Genomic DNA, 14130 nt, shown 5'->3' on the forward strand with positions numbered 1-14130 from the left:
AGGAAAGGACTTTAAAAAATGATACAGCAGTTTTTGTAAGACACAGATATGATAACCAGAGTGGCTACATAATTTCAAAGGATATGAAAATTCTCAGTGCAGACTCATTCGCCAAATTCCCTAAGAAACCGAGAGCTAATTTCTGACTCTCTAAAGTCAGACTTGATTTCCGGCAGAACCCACGTGAGGCTGGTACAAGACAGCATAGAACTGAAAGGCCATTCCTCTCTCAGGAAATAGATGAGCCCTTGGCTGATGACTCCATGCAGTTTGGCTGGAGGAGGGAAAGGGTTGGGCTGAGTGGTCAGTATCACATCACCTGAGCACCATCAATGGAGGTCACCATGACGTTCCAAACCTGTGAATGGGTCATACTGAGAAGCTGAAATCTTCTTTGATTTCATTGATTCATCATGTCCACGACTTTGTAGTTTATTCTTAAGGATACCAATGGCCTTAATAGTCTTCAAAGTGTTTCATAGGCTCATTTTAGGAGGCTAAGAAAAAACTGGGAAGGTGTGTGTGTGTGTGTGTGTGTGTGTGTGTGTGTGTGTGTGTGTGTGTGTATGTGTGTGTGTATGTGTATGTGTGTATGTGTGTGTGTGTGTGTGTGTGTGTGTGTGTGTGTGTGTAAGACCCCCTGCAAGTGTTCTAATCTCTTAATTACTTCATGGCAGAAGTAACTGTTTAATCATACTTGCCCAGCACCCCAGTTGGCCAAGACAGTCTTGGGTGAACGTTCTTAAACTCAGATATCTGTAGATGTTGGTGGAGCCAGTTCTGTGCTGTTTGTCAGCTTGGTACAAACCAGCATTACTTGCAAAGAGAGAGACTTGACTGACATCTGATTGGCCTGTGGGAAAGTCTGAAGGGCATTCTCTTGATTTATAGTTAATGTGGGAGGGCCCAGTTGACTGTGGGTGATGTTACCCATGGACAATTGGTCCTGGGATGTATAAAGAACCAGGCTGAGTGAGCCATGGGGAGAAGCCAGCAAGCAGAACTCCTTTATGGCCTCCGCTTCAGTCCCTGCCTCCAGGTTCCTGCCTTCAGTTTTTCAGTTTCACCCTGTTTTTTTGTTTGTTTGTTTGTTTTTGTTTTTTTGATGGTGATGGACTATGATTTGTGTAAGCTGACACCCCCCCCCCAAGTTCTCTTTTGGTCATGGTGTTTCCCATAACAACAGAAAAGTAAAGTAGGTAAACTTAATTCTTTAAAATTTACACTGGGGAATAGGACACTAATGCCTGTTGCTTTGTTTCTTACTAAATATCCAGGGGAGTTTTCTTTTAGTCTCAGAATTCAGTAACTTAACTGTGTTCTAATAATTTTCTCCTTGCTATTACCTTTTACTGGAATATTCTGTGTATTTTTAGAATATAGATTGTTTTACTTTATTTCCAGAACAGTCTCTCTTCTACATATTTTAATCCATTCCTGCCCCATTATTGAATTCTCTATTTTGGTAGTATGCCTTAGGCTGAGCCGTTTGCTTTTCTTTCCCTTTCTTCCCATCTGCTCTCGTCTCTTTTCTTCATTGTTTGAGGCCATGGTCTTTTTCTGTCTATGCCCACTGTGATTACATGCTCACATATTTGTAATTGTTTTCAGCTGTGTCTATTGTACTCCAGTGTCCCACCGTGGGATGTTATGACTCGGGACTGATTTTCTTGTATTTGCAATCTCAATTTTTATCTCAGTCTCTCACCTTACCATCTTGTTTGTGGTCTTGTTGACGTTCTCTGTAAATCTACAGAAATAAGACAGTGCAGTATTCTACGTTAGGGAAGGGGGTCTTCTATGTTAGGCTTTTGAGCAGTTTAGGGTTATTTATATCTTGAATCTTTTGGCTTTCCTTTATTTCAGTTGGTTGAAGTATATTCTTGTAATAGCACACTATTTCCTCCCAATTTCTTTCATGAGTCTATGGACAGACATAACCAGAATCCCCATTTGTCCTAACTAATGGTGTAGACAGACTCTCCTTGCGTATTCACTCTCTCCGTGACCTTTGTTTTCCTCTTCTGAGCTACTGGGTGCATGTGTCTTTGTGTGTTTCTGTGTTTGTACATGTGTATGTTGTATGTTCACATGTGTGTGAGAGGGTGTGTGTGTACGTGTGCATGGGGAAGCCAGAGGTCAACGTCAGGGGTTTTCTTCATCCCTCTCCACCTTACTTTTGAGACATGGACGCCCATCAAACTTGGAGCTTATCAGAGTCTATAGGCTGGCTGACCAGTGAGCTTCAGAGCTTCTCCTGTGTGTGTGCCCCATCCTTGTCAGAGCTGGGGTTACAGAAACAGGCAGCTGCATTAAGTTTTTAAAGTAGGTTATGGGATCAAATTCAGGTTCTCATACTTATGCAGCAGGCTCTGCATAAGCCATCTACCCATCCCCTGAGCTACTTTTAATTGTGATTTTTATTATTTTTAAACAAGGCAGAGTTCTGGGAGAGAATTTGGAGAGTTCTGCATGAGTTGACTTATGGCCTCTTTTTTTTTTTTTTTTTGGTTTTTTGGGTTTTTTTTTTTGGAGCTGGGGACCGAACCCAGGGCCTTGCGCTTCCTAGGTAAGTGCTCTACCACTGAGCTAAATCCCCAGCCCCGACTTATGGCCTCTTAAAGGACCTAGTATTTCTTTTCTTTGGAGACTCTTTCAGATATCCTGTGACCCTCCCTACCCCTGGGGATCGTGGGTGGACATCAGTCTATGAGGGCAAATGGAACAGAGTACAGATGACAGGCTTGGGGGCTTGGGGATGGGAGTGGGTTCGGAAGCCCTGTGAGTATGTACAGCACACACTGGGACCAACTGTGGGGAAACAGATCACTTTACTTGTGGTCATTCAAGGATTGTATACTTTGGGGGATGGGGATGGGCAAAGGTCATTGGCTGGAGTAGTAAGGTGCCAAGATGCCTCATTAGCCTAGAGAGGTATTCCAGGAATCTCAGGAAAAAGGAAGTTGAACCTGTAATCTTAACCAAGCCTATCTCAGGTAGAGATGTGTGTGGGTTAAGCTCAGAGAAGGGGAAGCCCTGGTATTAAAGGGAGTCTTCTATTTTGTAGTGTGCCCAGAGAGCCCAGAAGGTTATCTGGACAATGGTAGACTTTGACCTTAATTGCAGGGCAACAATATCCTGCATCATAACTTATGATCCTTGGCTGGGTGAAGCTACATGTTTTCTTGCACAGCTGAGTGGGGACCATACTAACACGAAGTTGGTCGTCCTGCTGGTTCATCTCGCCATTCTACTTACTGGTCTTTTTCTTAGAGCAGTGTCTATCTTTGTCAGTAGAAGAAAAAATTAAAACAGTGCCTGAAAAATTCACCCCTCTTTCATCCCTCTGAGGACAGGGTGAGTTCTCACCTGGAGATCTGGGGTACCACGTATACCTGAAGCAAAGGGTTTTGCTACTGTTGTGGGTGTTTCTGTTGTGTGTGTGTCGCTGTTATGGGCGTCACTGTTGTTGCTAGCCTTCTTTACATTTCGTTTGGCTTTTGTTGTTTGTTTGTTTCATTTAAGTCTCCCTTGTGATTGGGGGTGATAGATATTCCATTTTGCATTCCTGTCACTTCTTTCTCGTTCTGATGGTGCCCAGATTGAGAGCTAGCCATCTCCCTGTTCCTTAGGGGAGTCTCTACCACATCTCCCTCACTGCTGACCGTGCACTCCTGGGACTGTTAAGCGTGATGCTCAAGTTTGCTGATTCACAGTCTTTAACCCAATATGCTGTCAAAGCCACAGAAGCTCCTTGTCTTTCACTGGTGCAGCTGCCATTTTAAAAATACTTTATTTAGTATTCATAATGCATAAAATGTATTTTGATCAAACCCACTTTCCATTCCTTCATTTCCAATTCTTCCCCTGTCTCCTTCAGCACATCCCTCCCAACTCTGGGCTTGCTAGCTTGCTTGCTTCCTTCCCACTGAGTTACTGCCTGTAGCTTGGGTATGGACTATCTACTGGGTCATGGGTAGCCTCCCAGGACCTGCATCCTTGTAGAAAACTTATTCTTCCTCTCCCAACAGCCGTCAATTGTCAGTATCTCCTAGAATATGGGAGATGGGTGAAACTTTTGTCAGTCCCTCATCCATCCATGCTGCTACTTTGGCTGCCTTGATCTTGTGAAAGGCTTGCGCATGCAGTGTTAGCCCCTGTTAGTCCATGTGTGCAACTATGCTGTCCTGTCTGGCAAAAACTGTCTCACTGCAGGCATCCATATACAAAGTGCTTTACCCACTGAGCCACCTCCCAGCCCAACACTAATGTTGGCGATGCAGTCCCTGTGGGAGTGCCAGATGTTTATAAATACATTAACTGAAAGTTCTGCCAGAAAAGGCTTAAAAAATATTCTTTAAAGACCATCCACATAAAATTGTAAGAACAAAACAAAAATAAAAAGGCTTGAAAGGTATGGGAAAAATATGAGATTTCCCCAGAACCCCACTTCTTTCACTTAGGGTTTGGTTAAATCTAGTCTTTATCACATGAGCCCATATGATTTTGGCCAAGGGCTTTAACCTCCTTAAAGTTTAGAGATGAATAAAATCCCTTAGTATGCAGACTCACAGGGAGAATTAAATGAGAAGACATATTACAACATGTACCACCCACAAGAGCCCTCTCTGGTGCTGGGAAATGGTTGCCCCTGCCCTCCCCACAACTCCTGCCCACCTTCCTTTCTGATATTCAGACCTGGTCATCCTATTTGAGCTAATAGGCTAGACAACACTTTGCTCAGGGATGGAGTCTGGAGCTGAGACACAGCTTACATTTAATGGAAACCTTTACACCCTTTGACATGAAGGAGTGGAGATTAAGTGGTAAGCAGGAGGCAAGGCTTTCAGATCTAATCCCTAGACAGTGGGTACAGCATCCCTTTAGAATTTATGTGTGTGAAATGCAGGACATCATCAACAGCAATTGGAGACTAAGCTAATTATCATTCCAGGAATAAGTACTTGACAAGGCCCAGCAAGGATGAATACATATTAATGAAATGTAGGCACCTAAAGCCAAGATGTGTGGCTGAGGTGACTGGAGTGGCTATATTTCCTTCTGGTTGCCCACAGTCACACACAAGGAAAAGGGATGTCAGGTTGAGGGCTAGACTTCCTTACTGAGAAAGACAGGGGCCTGAATGGACTAGAATCAAAATCTTTGCAATACCTTGAGACTTGTTCATAATTGGGGGCATGGCCATGATGACCTCTGCTGGCTGAGAGCTCATTAAAAGGTCATTGTAAAGTCATTTGAGGGACAGATAAGGGGCCATGATGTCCAATTTGTACCTGTGGAGGCGATGATGCAAGTCGTGTTCCTATGAAAATATTTCTGCCCGCTTCATATGGGAGATGATGAACAGGACCATCTGTGGATCAGGGCCCTTGCTCTGTGATGTTACCCTTGCTTTTCCCACAGCAGCAGCCTAGGGATCTTAGGGACAGTTGCTGTGTACAAAGACTCACAGACTACAGCAAACAGAACCATTCATTAATCGACTCTTAGATAGCAGGAGATAATCATGACCAGTTACATTTCTGGTTAACCAAGGAATCACCTAGTGACCCAATTTCTTGCTTCCAAAAGTGTATGACTATAATCATAGAATGACTATTACTAGGATTTGGATTTTTGCTGTTGTTTGAGACTGGGCCAGTAGGCCAGGCTGGCCTCAAACTCTAGGGTAACTAAGGATGACCGTAGACTTTTAATCTTCCTGCCTCTACCTCCTAAGTGCTAGACTTGCAGATGTACACCACCACAGGCCATTTTATATGGTGCTGAGACCAAACCTAGGGCTTCGTGTATGTTAGGTAAACACTTTACCAACTGAGTTATAGTCTATGCCTCAATTGGGTTCTTAATTCAATTTGAACAAAACACCCACAATGGTGAAAGTATTAAAGATGTCTACTATTATTGATTATTTTATGGGCCTATACCATCCCTCAGAAGGAACACCCATTCAGAGCCTGCCCCACATGTGGCCCATACATATACAGCCATCCAATTAGACAAGATGGATGAAGCAAAGAAGGGCAGGCTGACAGGAACCGGATGTAGATCTCTCCTGAGAGACACAGCCAGAATACAGCAAATACAGAGGCGAATGCCAGCAGCAAACCACTGAACTGAGAATAGGACCCCATTGAAGGAATCAGAGAAAGAACTGGAAGAGCTCGAAGGGGCTCGAGACCCCTTATGAACAACAATGCCAAGCAACCAGAGCTTCCAGGGACTAAGCCACTACCTAAAGACTATACATGGACTGACCCTGGACTCTGACCTCATAGGAAGCAATGAATACCCTAGTAAGAGCACCAGTGGGAGGGGAAGCCCTGGGTCCTGCTAAGACTGAACCCCCAGTGAACTAGATTGTTGGGGGGAGGGCGGCAATAAGGGGAGGATGGGGAGTGGAACACCCGTAAAGAAGGGGAGGGGGAGGGATTAGGGGGATGTTTGCCCGGAAACTGGGAAAGGGAATAACACTCGAAATGTAAATAAGTAATACTCAAGTTAATAAAAAAAAAAAAAGAAGTGTTTTGTCTTTCTTAGGACATGGGTTTAGTGGGTTCTCCTAAAATTTGTATGTTAAATCTTATATTCTAGTATCTTGTAATGTGGTTGACTTTAGAGAGTGGAACCTAGAAGAGTTAACTGAGTTGAAGTGAGGTCATTAGCATTATTAGGCTCCTGTTCAATAACACATATTCTGATTAGGCTTTCTCCTTGCTAATTATCTTTATAAGAGCAGGAAAGTAGATCAAGATGTGCACACACAGAATGGTGAGGAAAACATAGAAAATTATTTTAATGCAACCCATGGAGAAAGGCCAAGAATGGATACTTCTCTTAAAGCCTGCGTAAGAGCCCTGGTCACATTTAGCTTTAAAAAACAAGAGGTAGCCAATGGCTGTTGGGTATCTTCCCAATCTGATCTGCAATGCTTTAGAAATGTAGCTCTCACCAACTGTTGAGGCTTGGTCTGCTGCTATGTATTGTAATGCTAAATACTGGACCTGGTTGCCTGGGAACAAGGAGATCCTCATGTACACCAAGTGATGATATGTAACCTTCCAACCCTTCATCCCCTCCCCCTTCCCAAGTTATCCCTGGTTGGTAAATAAGGATGCCTACAGCCTATAGCTGGGTAGATGAGAAATAGGTAGGGTTTTGGTTCCTGGGCTGGGGGTCTGAGGAGAAAGCATGAGGAGAGAGTGGAGGATAGAGGGGGGAGAAGTTGCCATGGGGTAAGGGATCATGAGAACGGGCCGTGAGGGCTGCTTCGTCAGAGTAAGAGCAGCTTAGGTGGAACATGGCAAGTCACGTCTTTGGGTTATTGGCAGGGAAGTAGACATAATAGTGAGAGGGTAGTTATCTGTCCAGCTGTAATGCTGATTAAGGCTTATTATAAATAAAAAGTTTTTGTGTCTTTTATCTGGGAACTGAATAATCAAAGGTGGGGAAAAACTGAGATAAAATATTTACTACAACAATCAATGAGCACTTCGTGTTCCAGTGCTGCCACTCATGCTGGCTTTGCCCTCTCCCCTCTCTCGACCTTGAGTCCTCTCTGATATCCACCCTAAAACATGCCTTTCTTTCCATGGTAAAGTGAAAACTTCTGGAGCAGCAATATTGAAAGTTGGGAGGGATTTTTATCTCTTGGAGTTTTGATTGGATATGAGGGACAAGAGATAAGTTCATTTTAAAATATATGGTTTTATATATTAACTTCCCACTGAGTCATTTGATAACATAGTCATTACATTCATTGGGATCATGGGAGCTTCCTGGAGATCCTGTGGTTGCTCATAACAGTCGAGAGCAATGTGAGAAAGGAGGAGTCAAGTTTGATCAAAGTGTGATGTCACAATGAACCCATTGTTTTGTGCAATGAATAAACCTTAATAAAAAGCTTCAGATCTTGGAGCATTTCAAATGTCTTAGTTTTGGAGTTGGGATGTTCAATCTCTGTAAACAGTGTTTGCTTCCTACTTTCATAGATCCAACCCCAAGTTTACTTGTCTGAAATAAAGAGTCAAAGAGGAGCCAGCTAGAGCAAGACCCTCCAGCCACTCCCTGTGCCCTTTAGGGTCAAGATGAGCTTGGTCATGGAGTGGAGTCAAAAGTTTAACCTAACAGCACTGCTCTGGCCTCAGAATGGACTCTTTATTTGCCATATGCCTAACAGATCCAGTCAGGGTTCATGAGCCACCTTATCAAATTGCTTCTCCTCCTCCAATCCTGTGCTATTTATAAACTCGTAAGCCCAGGTCTAGACCCACAGACCAGGATATCTCTTTGTCTGTTAGCCATATTTGCTAGGTAAGTAACTTCTCTCCTTCCCAATTGTCCTTCCTCACCTACGGCCATCTCACACCCATAGGCTTAGGTCCATGTTGGTAGTCTTTGAACTTGCTCAAGAGACATCTTTAACAGATAAAATGGTCCTGTGATCTCTCATCCCTCTACCTGCTGCCACTTTGCTTGGTCTGATTAAGTCACTCATCCACCAGCTTATCCTGGCTGAGCTCTGGTCACGTAGCACCTGCATTGTGCTAGTCTAAGGAAGGAAGGAAAGAAGGAGGAAGGAAAGAAGGATTATCGCATCAGGCACATAACCAAAGACAGATGTCCACATATCTCAAAAACAAGATGACTGCCCAAGTCATAATATTTCCCATCAAACCCACCACTCCTAAAGAAGTGCTCTTTAATAAAAACTACCTATGTAACAGCTCTTCACAGCTCCCGCTGAACCTTAGCACAACTGACATTATGTTGAAAGCACCCTTCTAACCTTAAAATCCAACCTGTAGGGCCTAACATCTGCCAAGTGGAAAGACCTAATTCACAGACCTGGTCCCTGTTCTAGACCCAGGAAAGTCCCTAAATGGACTAACCTTGCCTTTTGTCTTCTGCAGTTTCACCTTCTGCTAACCATTCTCATTACTGAAGGATGACAACAAGAATGTAGTATTTGTGCATAAAAGACAAAGAATAGTGAGGCTGGGGCTGCATGATTTGGAAAATACAGGCTTTCTAGTCAGCTTTAAGGATGACCACGTGTTCTCTGGTGGAATTACCTCAAAACACCTAAATGAACCTCAGGACAGAGAATTTAAGAGAATGACTCCAAATTTTATCAAAGAATTCTAGGCACACCTAAAGATACAGTTAAGCGAAGAAGCACAGAATGGGAAAGACTCTTTGCCCGCCATGCATGTGGTGGAGGATTAATATCCAGGACATATGAAGAACTGACAAAACAGTCAAGGAAACCAACGACCCCGTGAAAAACAGGACTAGACAGTTAAACAAAGTTCTTACTCTAAGAAAAAAAGTGACTAAGAAATATCTCAAAACATGTTTATCACCCTTGGCAGCTGGGAAAATGCAAATTAAAACAACTTTGAGATTTCATCTTATCCTAGTCAGAATGACTAAGATTAACAAAGCAACTGAAGAAAGATATCGAGGTTGTGAGGGAAGGGGAATCCCCATTCGCTATTGGTGGAAATGCAAATTGGCGTAGGCACTGTGGAAATATGCATGGAAATTCAAACAAACAAACAAACAAACAGACAAATGCCTACAAATAAATACATCAAATGACCCACCCACACCATTCCTTGACATATGCCCTTCACATCCTAGTCCATAGAACCTTGTTCAGCTATACTCACTGATGCCCTCTACTCACGATAGCTAGGAAATGGAAATGACCTAAATGTTCTTCAGTAGGTGAATGGATAATGAAAACACACACAACGAAATACTATTCAGCAGTAGAGAAAAAAAAATATGAAATTTCAAAATGGGCGAACCTTGAACAGAGTATGTTGCAGGTCCAGAGAGACATATGTGTATGTTCCCCCTCACCTGCACTTCCCAGCTCCAGACCTCCAGACCTGTGAGTATATAACTTGGAGTATCCACCGAAACTCAGAAAGTACAAAGAAACCAACAGTGGGAGTGGTGGGGGAGGGGATGGGGTTGAAACGGGAATAGCAGGATGCCGCTGACATGAATTCTCAAATGGAAAAGTGAGAAGGATCCTGATGCTGTGGCAGAAAGGGAGAGAGGTTAATACAGAAGGAGCTGGAGGGAGAGGAATTAACATGTAGGTATATGCATATGTGTGCGTGTACGTGTGCGTGTGCATGTGCGTGTGTGTTAAAGGAGGTTATGGTACTTGGGCTTATCATGTTCTCCATAAGAACCAGAGACTGATAGGAAGCTCCAGTGCTAGGCATGAGAAACCTCCTTTCGAATGGTTGGTCAGTGTAGTTCACATGACTCTCAAAACAATGTAGACTATTGCTATTTCCCTTGGCTACATCTCAGAGGTTGGAGGTAAGCCCTTTTTGCTGAAGAAACCACATATTTCAGACACAGGACTTGGATAATTCAAGCCGTATCTGACCCAAAAGCCTCCTTCCCAAGGTGTAGCTTCCATGGTACCAGAAAAACACTATGCAAGCTGTCATGGGAGTGAAGCAATTGAGAGTCCTCGCCAACAGCAACGCCTATGAACCACAGCAAAGATCAGCACCACAAGATGTACATGGTGGTACCCAGCAGCTGTCTAAGTGGACGTAAGGCCCCCTCAACAGGAGGGAAATAACCCCTGGTAATAGACGCCGCCCTAACTTCCCAAGGGGTGAGCTCATGGATCTTAGACTGGAATCTGTTACTGTCACTTTGCTAGACAGCATAATTTCTTACTACACTAAATCTTATCCTTATACCCACAGGTGAGTGTAGCTAACATCTCTCATCAAGGAAGCTTTTCTTTATCATCCTGAGTTTGGTAACCCAATCACAGAAAAACACACATGGTATGCACTCATTGATAAGTGGATATTAGCCTAAATGCTCCAATTACCCTAGATGCACAGAACACGTGAAACTCAAGAAGGATGACCAAAATGTGGATGCTTCACTCCTTCTTTAAAAGGGGAACAAGAATACCCTTGGGAGGGGATAGGGAGGCAAAGTTTAGAACGGAGGCTGAAGGAACGCCCATTCAGAGCCTGCCCCACATGTGGCCCATACATATACAGCCACCAAACTAGATAAGATGGATGAAGCAAAGAAGTGCAGGCTGATAGGAACTGGATGTAGATCTCTCCTGAGAGACACAGCCAGAAATCGGCAAATACATAGGCGAATGCCAGCAGTAAACACTGAACTGAGAACAGGACCCCCATTGAAGGAATCAGAGAAAGGACTGAAAGAACTTGAAGGGGCTTGAGACCCCATAAGAACAACAATGCCAAACAACTAGATCTTCCAGAGAATAAGCCACTACCCAAAGACTATACGTGGACTGACCCTGGGCTCCAACTGCATAGGTAGCAATGAACAGCCTAGTAAGGGCACCAGTGGAAGGGGAAGCCCTTGGTCCTGCCAAGACTGGACCCACAGTGAATGCGATTCTTGGGGGGAGGGCGGTAATGGGGGCAGGATTGGGAGGAGAACACCCATATAGAAGGGGAGGGGGAGGGATTAGGGGGATGTTGGCATGAAAACCAGGAAAGGGAATAACATTTGAAATGTAAATAAGAAATACCCAATTTAATAAAGATGGGGGAAAAAAAAGGAAGGAAACTTCTCTTTAGAGCAAATGGAGACCATCACAGAAAAACTACTACCAGACACAAGGGAAAGATCAACGGATCGCAGGAACTGCTGTGAAATGGTACAATGAATTAGAGGAGTGATCAGTCAAAACCAAGAAGAGAAGTCATCGCAAGTCTGAGCATGGGGCTGTCAGGGTTCAGCTAAATAGTTATTAAACGGGTTTTGACATATGAACAAAGTCAGAAAATGTACACAGGAGCCAAAGGGGGGCTGGATGGATTGGAGAGAAACACGACAGGTGTGCAAGCCAGTCTTATGTCAACTTGACACCAACTGGAGTCATCTGAAAGGAAGGAACAACCTCAGTTGAGACTATGCCTCCATAAAAATCCAGATGTAAAGCATTCTCTTAATTAGTGATTGATGGGGGAGGACCCAGAATGTTGTGGGTGGTCCATCACTGAGTTGGTAGTCTTGGTTTCTATAAGAAATCAGGTTGAACAAGCCACGTGGAGCAAGCCAGTAAGCAGCACCCTTCTATGGCCCCTGCATCAGCTCCTGGCTCCAGGTTCCTGCCCTGCTTGAGTTCCTGTCCTGACTTCCTTTGGTGATGGTGGAAGGGTGTTTGTCAAAGCAATAGAGGCCCTAACTAGGACAATAGGAAACAAGTGGGGACAGACTGATGATGCCTCACAGAGAGGAAGGGATGGGGCTGAAGAGTCCTCCCTAGAGTGACAGTGACCTAGCTTTAAATAAGTTAGATTGTCAACAACAAGCCTCGTGACGTCACGAGCTGGTCACAGGAAGATGAACACAGTTGATTTTGATGATGTCACTGAGATAGAAACAAATATAGTTTTTTTTTTTAAACACGGCTCATTCTGACCATCAAGTCAATATTCTTCACATAGATGGGTGTGTGCTCATTACAAATCAGCAGACAGGTAGGAAACCCGCTTAGGCTTATAACATTTAAATAGTGTCAGCATTTTTCTCGCGTTGTGTTTTTCTCCCTTTCTCTACTTTCTCAGCAGTGGTTGTAGCAGAAAGGGGGGTGGGGTGGGGGTACTTTGGACTTAAAGTCCTGGAATGGAATTCTGACCTTGCTAATTTACTGGCTATGAAGCCCTGGGAAAATGATATAGTGTTTTTGAGCCTTTATTTTCTCCCTCTTCATAAGAGGGGGACTATTTTTGTCTTAATTAGTCATTGCTTTTATCGCAGACTCCTTGCAAAGTTCAGTGTCTGGGCCAGTGAGAAGGTTCAGTATAGTTCCATCCTCGGGACTCAAACGGTGGAAAGAGAAGAGTTCTCTGATCACCATATGTGTACTGCACACACACACACACACACACACACACACACACACACACACACACACACATACACACACACCCCAATACATTAATGTAATATTAAGTTCAATGGCTTATAAAGTAAAAAAGGATGCATGTTCATTGTCTCCTCATTCTGAGCAACCCCAGTGTTCTGTTAGCTCCCTTCGTATCGTGATCGATGTGACATGACCTTGAAAGGTTTACTCGGGGTAAGTTTCAGAGGTTTGTCACTCAGGCTTCTTTTGAGAACAGAGTTGTTAGAATAAAACAGTATATTACAAAGGGGACTTATTAGACTGGCTTTCATGCTGCATGGGCTGGGTCAGACAACAATGGCTGTGTGTGTGGGGAGGGTGCTGTGGACCCAGTGAGGCTCCATCTGAGGCTGAAGGCCTTGGCAGCCCCAGTATGGCATTGGGGGTTTGGAAGATCCTGGCGAGCCCATTGATTTTTGCATGACATTGGAGGGCTGGAGAAGCTGGACTGAGGAACCAGAGAAGGATGGCTGCAGGGTTAGACATAGAGTAGATGCACTTACAAGCAAGTGGGGAGGGCAGGCAGGGAACATGCAAGAGCTTTCACCTCCTTATATCTGGGCTGCATTTGGAAGTTACCACCTACTTGGGGGAGTGGTGCCTTCTCTCAGGTACTCTTTGGGGAAGCCACTCTAGCTGCCCTTCCTGGAGATGTGGCTTAGCTGTTTCCAGATCCAAGCAAGATTAACCACCATGGGAGATAACAGTCCATCATGGTAAAGAGAACATAGCAGAGCAGAGAAATTCACATCGTGACTACCAGGAAGCAAAGAGAAGGGGGGATAGGATTCGGGGCAAGATGCAGTCCCAAAGATTTGCCTGTACAGACCCCTACCTGTAACCAGAGCCCATCTCTTACCTTTCAGTACCCCTCAGTAATGCCATCAGATGGGTGAACTGAACAACACAGAGTCAGAACCCTCATGACCTAAATCATTTCTGGAAACAACATCATAGACACCTTCAGAGGTGTCTCATCTCGGACATTCATTTCCTCAGGCTGACCATGTCACCCACCAAAGGTAGGTAGAACATTGCTCACTGGAGTGTTTATGGCCATTTGAGGGCTAGCTGGGGTCTTGGTCATGCCTGGGTTTTCTCACACATGTGGCTCATCTCTCTGCCCCATCTCTCATTTTTCAAACAAGAAAGCCGTCTTGTGT

This window comes from Rattus norvegicus, chromosome 8 (assembly GCF_021556685.1).
Source record: "Rattus norvegicus strain SHRSP/BbbUtx chromosome 8, alternate assembly SHRSP_T2T, whole genome shotgun sequence".
Taxonomy (NCBI): domain Eukaryota; kingdom Metazoa; phylum Chordata; class Mammalia; order Rodentia; family Muridae; genus Rattus; species Rattus norvegicus.